We start from the raw sequence: 8013 nt of genomic DNA, 5'->3' as shown, positions 1-8013 counted from the left end.
TGTCTCTCTCTCTCTCTCTCTCTCTCTCTCTCTCTCTCTCTCTCTCTCTCTCTCTCTCTTTCTCTCCCTCTCTCAGTTCCACTTCACACCGCATTTTGTATTGTTTTCCCACGTTATACCTACGCTCAGGGGGGCTTCAGTCAAGGTAACAAGGGGAAACAAGGTAGTGAGAGCGCCTGCAGGTCATGCCAACTCCCACCCGGCTTCTTCCTATCTCTCCGCTCTCTCCCTCTCTCCCTCTCTCTCTCTTTCACTCACACTCACACACACACATGTGAGTCTTGGAGAGCCATGGAGATCGTGCCATTTGTTGTTTGAGCCTCTCATTTAAGCTACAAATGCTGTTTGTTCGTAGAACAGAACTTCTTTGAGAACCTGTATTTGAGCACTCGACTCTCAGACCGAGGAATACCTTTAGTTCTCCTGTTCATAAAACCTCGGTACTTCTCAGGAAAGATTCAAGGGATTTTTTCTCCCATTACGCAGGCGCTTTGTGATATTATGTTCTTGTGACAATTGTGTTTTTTCAAACAAAATAAATTATTGATTCTTTTGTGACCAGGAGCACTTTGCAATTTATCGGTGAGCGTTAATTTCAGTTAATGATAGATAAGGCCCAGCGTATTGATTTACGTGTAACAAGGTGTTCTTGAAGGCTGTGAGCGGTTGAATTTCGCTCTGACTTGTGTTATAGTCTTTTCACTCAGTCGTGAACACGTTTAAAGCAAGATTTCTCAGCAACCACAAGTTCGATTTTAACCAAAATTTTGAGTGATGTTGGACATTATAGAAATGTATGTTTAAGGTACCTAATCAGCATCATTAATAATCCTTTCACATCAATACATCTAATCAAATGTTTACAGTAACTATGAGCGATGTTGTATAGAAATTGATTAATACAGTTGTAAACGTGTTATTACAATTGTGAAAACAATAGTTTGATGTAGCAGTGTGTAGTCGTGTTCAACAGCTCCCATGCGCCTACTTGTTGTGATGTCCAGTGAAGAGATTGCTCATTAAGTGTAGAGATTATGTTACTGTACAAATTCTAAAACTCTGATAAGCCGCTACCTTAGAATTGCAAAGTTCTGTCTGACATTTTTAACCGTTTTGAATAATTAAGATCATGAAGTCAGATCCCCAATCTATCTACTCTATCAAAATCGTAAGATTATTCGGAGTCGTTATCAAGATATTCAAACAATTGCATTCGACAAGCTTAACCTTGTTGTGAAATTCAAACTTTAACATCAAATTTCTCAAAACTAGGTTATGAGACAGATAGAGCTTTATAATTCTAAGGTGGCGATGTATTGCAATGAATTGTTCAAACATTCATGAAGGGCCAAAGGGTACTCATGACAACACACTCTTACTCAAAAGTCACACATTGTCGAGTTGGGCTCTTGTTTCGGAGAGTGTTTTTGAATGTACCATGAAGGAGTATTTTTGGGCAGCTCAAAGCTAGATGCTCAGCCTCTAATATCATTCAGATTAAATCTGTAATATCCTTCTTTGGCTAAAACGTATTTTAAAATGACACCAACTTCTTTCGATTCTCTTTCATGATTGCCAATCTCATTGGCTAGACGGTTGGAAACACCGTATTCCAAAATAGCACAATTTCCCAAAACTTGTGTCCTTTTTTCCGTGTCTAACGGCATCCTATGCAAGCGCTGCTCTGGGGACTCAAATTCAAGAAATAGTGACTGACTGAAAATCTCTCGACAGCTGCTTGTCTATCTCGAATGAACGTCCGATGGAAAGACCTTTTTTCTTTCGGGGAGGGGTGGGTGAGATGTTTTCATTCTTGTCTCTCGTTCTGAAAAAGTCGCTATTATTGATATTCTACTATTTTTATTATTTCTTTTTTTTTTTGTTGCTTCTTTATACTTCAGTCTTTACCCTGTATCAGGTTTGCGCTTCCAAGAGTTCATTTTTAGCCTTCAGTTTAAATAGAATCCCAAGCAGCCTTTTTGAGAGCTTTGTTTATTTTCAAAGCTGTCAGTCCATCTGCACTTTCAGTCTTTCCCCGAGTGTTAAAAGCAATTCACCACAACACCTTGCTTAAGTGGATATTTAAAAGTCCTACGGTAAGCCATTTTTTGTGCTGCGACCGGGTAACTACCGCAGCCCCTGGGAACGCGTTGGCGTGGTAATTTACTGCTTTACGGCGAAGCTAATTTGTGAAAGAGGTTGGTCATTATATAGACGGCAACATGTGTTTCCTTGCACGACGGTAAAAAAAAAAATGAAAGAGAAAGTGAGGAATAGGGTGGAGGAGGAGGAGGAGTGTGGGTTGGATTATTATAGAGAGGGGAGAGAGGAGAGGAGAATGCCCCCCCCCCTTTGTATTCTTCAACCCCATACACATTAATCTAGACTTGCGTACTTTTCGAAATAAGGGGTTTTCATTCGTATGCTTGCCACAAAAGTTGCGTTTCCCAGAATCTTTCAAGTGCAGTCATACCTGCCCTAACAGTCACCTATTTAAGACAATCACCTGTACCAACGACCACTTCCCACGTTCTACCTGGCCTATTTAAGACAACCACTTTTCTCCTCGATGATGGGCGGCCTCTTGGACAAATTACATATATAAAAATCTATTTGCCAAATTACAGTCCCGGCCTTGTTATAGAGTCCATTTAGTTTTACAGAATAATTTCGACTATACTTTGAAGGGTTACAGACATGTGAGCTTACGCGGCGGGCGGACTCAACATTTTGTTCTTGTTTTGAAATTCAAAGCCAGATCAAGTTGGCAAGACTTTTCAACGTTACGGTTCAACAGTGCAGTTGCACTCTTTTCCCTTTCGAAAAGACACAGATAAAAGCTTCGTTTTTGACAGCTTAGTAAAGCTTAAAAACCCCCCCACGTCCTATTGAACTTTTGAAGGAAGTTAAGGAACGTTGCCTTGAACGGTCCCAAATGATGTTTTAATCCTGAACACCTGCGATTGTTTGTTCAGACGAGGAACATAGTTTTTCAGCCCAGCTGAACGCGCACACCTGTGTTTCCTAATCACTTTGGCTCATTTCTATAAAGGGTAGAACACACAGGTATTGTTTCAAAACCTGATCTCACTGTTCTCACTGTGCTACATTGTATAGGGTTAACGCCCTGTGTAATACTGTAACGTTATTTATGACAGGACATCGGAAATTTACCTTCACCTCAGATACAACCAAACCAAATATAGGAAAATTCGTGTAAAATGCATTGCTCAAGCACTCACAATTGTGAGTCGGGTAGCCTGTAACCACTAGACTACTGACGCCTCTGTAAAGATTGTTGCACAATTAGCAGAGTTGTCTTGAAGTTACAACTACTGTTGTTGTCGATTTTGATATTCTTATTTTTCCCTCACAGTTATTTCAAGTTTACGAACAAGTGAGTTATGAAATTGTCTGAACATAATTATGACTGGTTTACATTTTCCTTTTAATAGAAAGAAACTAAATAAAAGCTTAGTTCCTGAAGAAGAAACGCGAAAATAATGAATGAGTGGATACAAAGAAAAGCTTTAAAAATAAATGTATAAATCAGCTGATACATACAACAAAGGTTATAACAAATTGATAAATATATACATAAACATGTCTGCCCCCATCCTTCATGTTTTAGAAAACTTAAAACTACTATCTCCAAAAAGTACTGTGCTTTTAAAAAACCGCACTACCATCGAGTAAAAATATAGCAACCATCTAACCCCCGTCGTCTCCTCCCCCTCCTTTTCAAAACTAAACCACGACCAAATAAAACCTCGGCACGACTCCACAACAATTTAAAGAAAGATAAGAGTGTAAAAAAAAGTATTCAATGTAAAAATAAAAATAAAATTGAAAAGACCCCAAAGAACCGGTGTATGACATTTGCTTAGCGAAAAAACACGAATATTAAGTTTTAAAAAATAAACCCTAACTCATTGACGATTCCGTCTAGCAAAGCCTTTGCATTTCCTTCCTCAAATTTCACGGGAGAATTTAAAAAAACGATGATGTGGAAAATATTGCAATAATGTAGATATATAAATGGCTCGTTAGCCTCTTCATTATTCTAATTTCCCCACGTTTGCAAGCAACAAAATACATTTCTGTTTTGAAGAGGTGGAAAGATAGCAGGAAATCGAGTTTAGAAATAGAACGGAGCTGAAAAGAAGGTAGATCCAGATCGCATTGCTTTTTGAACGTGTTTACACCCATTTCTGTTTTCTCTCACGATGAGAAGGTAAGATAATATTGGAAAATGCGACAGAGAATGCGATTGTTGTGTACCGGAATGCCTACGTGAGCGCTACTTGTGAGTTATTGTTCCTCGGATTATATAGGACTAAAGGTTAGATAAGCACAGCGAGGGTAAATTGATCCAGAAGGAATGAGAGTGAGGAGCGAAAGGGTTAATACTTTCTGGGTTTGTTTTTATTATTTTATCTATCTATTTTTTGCCTGTGGCGTACAATAGCCACTGCTGAGATAAGGTAGTTTGCATTAATTTGGTTTTGAGAGTTCATGATTACAAAAGGAATTTTGTATACGTTAACAGAATGCAAGTTTGTTTATGTGTGAGTGTGTTTTTGTGTGTGCGTGTACGCGTGCTTGTGTCGGTGCCCAAACGTGTCCTTAGCATTAAACAATAACATGCCAACTTGTGAAACTGGAAGGACATAAAGCTATGAATCCCTGTTGGGAATATAGAGGGGAATCCTAGTGAAAGGCAAACAAAAGAGCTTTTTGCTGCACTGTTCTTTAATAAAACGAGTACATGTAAATAGTTAAAAGGACGCGAAGACTCGTTCTACCTTCCATCTCATAATTATGACACTAGGATGAACACTTGACCCTAAACCTCCGTGTCATAATAAAACAGAGGAAATAGATATCTCTTTCATATCTTTCACAAAAGTATCTGAGAATATTAACCTTTTTTTTGCTTTCTGTATACAGGTATATAATAATATTGCTATTTTTTAAAGGGAAAAAAGGAGAAAAGTGCCAGCCACGTGCAGTGCTGTCTAACACGGATCAAAACAGATTTGTTAAAATTTGACACTAGCAAACGAATTATCCGTTTATCAATATGAAGCTCCATTTAGATATCTCTCTAGCAATTTCTTCTTAGGAACTGGGATCAGTTAACCTGTTTTTGAAAAAGTTGTCCGAGGCAAACCTGAAGACGAGATTGTTGCAAGGGAATGTTGCAAGGAGCATTGCAGGATCCGGTTGGAAAGCAAGTATTCCACTCGTCTTAATAGGACAAATACTTCGAAACCCGATCATCGCTAGGAGGAAGGAATCTTCTTTTGAGAATTGCAGGATGACGATGATGAAAGAATTGAAGGGAATGAAATTGAGTGCTTATTTCCTTGATTGCTTTGAACTGCGAGCATGAGAGGAAAGTAAGCAATTTAACATTTACTTCTAGAGAGGAAGTTCGAATTAAGAAGAGATGAGAGGAATTCGGGAAGTGCTTGCTTCACATAGACACGTGTGCACGCAAACATAAACACACACACACACACACACACACACACACACACACACACACACACACACACACACACACACACACACACACACACACACACACACACACACATGTATATACATGTATACATGCATACACACTCCTGAACACTATATATATATATATATATATATATATATATATATATATATATATATATATATATATATATAAATGTATGTCATAATCGATATGTAATGTATAAAATACATGATATTATATTATATATTATGTACATGCACGCACATTAACACATGAACAAAAGCACAGATAATAAATTATATAACATTCAGTATTGCTAAAGTATTCCGTAGACTGTCTCGACTCTGAGGGAAGTGACTGTGTTTGGCTTTTGCCCTCTCTTTTCCTTCCGTCCCCCACTTGTACCGTCATTCTGTTTCACCGCTTTGGTTTCTTTATCCGGTCAAAAACACGGATCGTAGCCATCTTGATTAGTTTTAGCGCACACTTTCCTACGTTAATTTTTTCCATTATATAAAGAGTGTCTTTTCTATTTAATGCATGATTGAAGGTTTCCTGAGTTAGACCGAGGAGATTTCTGTTATTTCTTAACACTGTTCACTGCCCCCCCGCCCCCCCCCGCCCCCGTTTTTCACCCGATAAGAGAACAAACAAAACATAAACCGAACGAAACATCAACAAATTAAACTTAAACCGAACAAAAACAAACCAAAAACAACCAAACGTCACTTTTATCGCTCTCTTTCTTCTACCCCTTCTCTACCGCCTCCTCCTCGTTGTCGTCATCATCGTCGTCGTCGTCGTCATCCTCCTCCTCCCTCCCCCCTCCTCCTCCTCCTTTCTTTTCTTCCTACTGCTCCTCCTCGTCATAATCATCAACAATCCTGACAACGACCTTGGTAGTAGTCGAGCTCTGATGTCGAAATTTTCCATTACTTTACATTCCTCGCCCAATTTCCATCGAAAAACAAAATCGTGTCGGAAAACGACGACGAAGAAAATACATTATCGGGAAATTCCTGTTCTCCACTGCCTGTACTGTAAAACAAAATGAAAATTATTTTTTTTCATATCTCCAAGAATTTTATCAGTCATCACTCCTCCTTACATGCTCAGTAAAATCTCACCTTTGACTCATTGGTATCTGTTTAAGAGAGGATATTAGTTCTCAACCTTCAGACTCTTCAAACCGGCGTCTGTGGTGTAGTGGCTATGCGTTTTGCCGTCGCACGCAGGAGACCGGAGTTTGATTCTCAAGCGGGAAGAATTTTTCTCAAGTATCTCGGTCTTTTTCCTGGGATGTTGTTCCCCTCTCAGCCCAGGTTGGCCCTGACAGACAGCGTCGAAGCCTACCTTCCAAATGATCTAAACTGTGTCGGTGGAGCCGTAAAAACACCTATATTCCAAAGAAAAAGCAGACTGTTCTTTAGACTTCGCTTTAGAATACTTGTGTATTGACTTCATGATGTGCTTGGTGTGTAAACGCTGACTGGATGGTTGGCGGGTGCTCTGGTGTGGTTTGCTTCTTCTTTCCTAAAAAAAATCTATTGTCCTTATCTCCCCTTCTTCTTGTTATGTTTGTTACTCTCTTGTAACTTATCTTCTGGGGCTCATATGACCTTATGCAGTTGCGAGCGCCGTAAAACCTCTACTAAAACTATTTTTAAAAAACCCTGACTTTGACAAAATCCTCGAAAAATTAAAACACGCTTGTACACTATATTAAAGGTCTTTCATATATCCGTCCACCAACCTTCCTGCACGTAACACCGGCACTGAGCTACCCTACAATTACAAAGTTCTATCTGCTCAGTCACCTAGTTTTGAGAAACTTGACGTCAAAAGTTTTGAGTTTCACAACATGTCAAACTTTTGCGAATGCAATTCTTTGTCTATAATTTTGATAACGACTTTGAATGATTTTACGATTTTGCAAGAGTAGACAGAACATTTAGTTTCTAATCTCATAGTCTTAGCAACTCAAAACGTCATAAAATGTGAGATAGAACGTTGTAATTTTAAGATAACGACTAGCTATAAATACTGCCGTCTGTCACTTTTAGATGCACACGACATGTACTTCTGTTCGATCTGATAATATAATTTTCAATTTTTGATCCAGGCTTTTGGCGAAACAGTCTTGCAGTCGGCATGTCGAGAGTTAAACTTTCTTTTGGTTAATCAATTATGGTGGATGCTCCCTGAGTTCAATGGGTTCATAGAATCAGATTAATGTCTTTCGAAACTTCATGTGAAGTAATGAAATTATTTCGTTGTAAAGTCGGAGGAGTGATTTACTTAGGAAAAAAGCATTTACGTTCCAAAACAAACTTTCTAAAACCATTCACGTCTCTCATTGTTTTCTCCCTAATGACAATGCACACACCAATATGTTATCACGGGTTTGGTAACGACAAGTCCACCCTTTTTATTTAATGCTTTTTTTCCCTTTATTTCATTAAAAAAAATATCTGTCTCCTCGCCCTTTTAAGCTGTGGCAT

Source organism: Aplysia californica, unplaced genomic scaffold (assembly GCF_000002075.1).
Source record: "Aplysia californica isolate F4 #8 unplaced genomic scaffold, AplCal3.0 scaffold00043, whole genome shotgun sequence".
Lineage (NCBI taxonomy): Eukaryota > Metazoa > Mollusca > Gastropoda > Aplysiida > Aplysiidae > Aplysia > Aplysia californica.
This window is presented reverse-complemented; position numbering follows the sequence as displayed.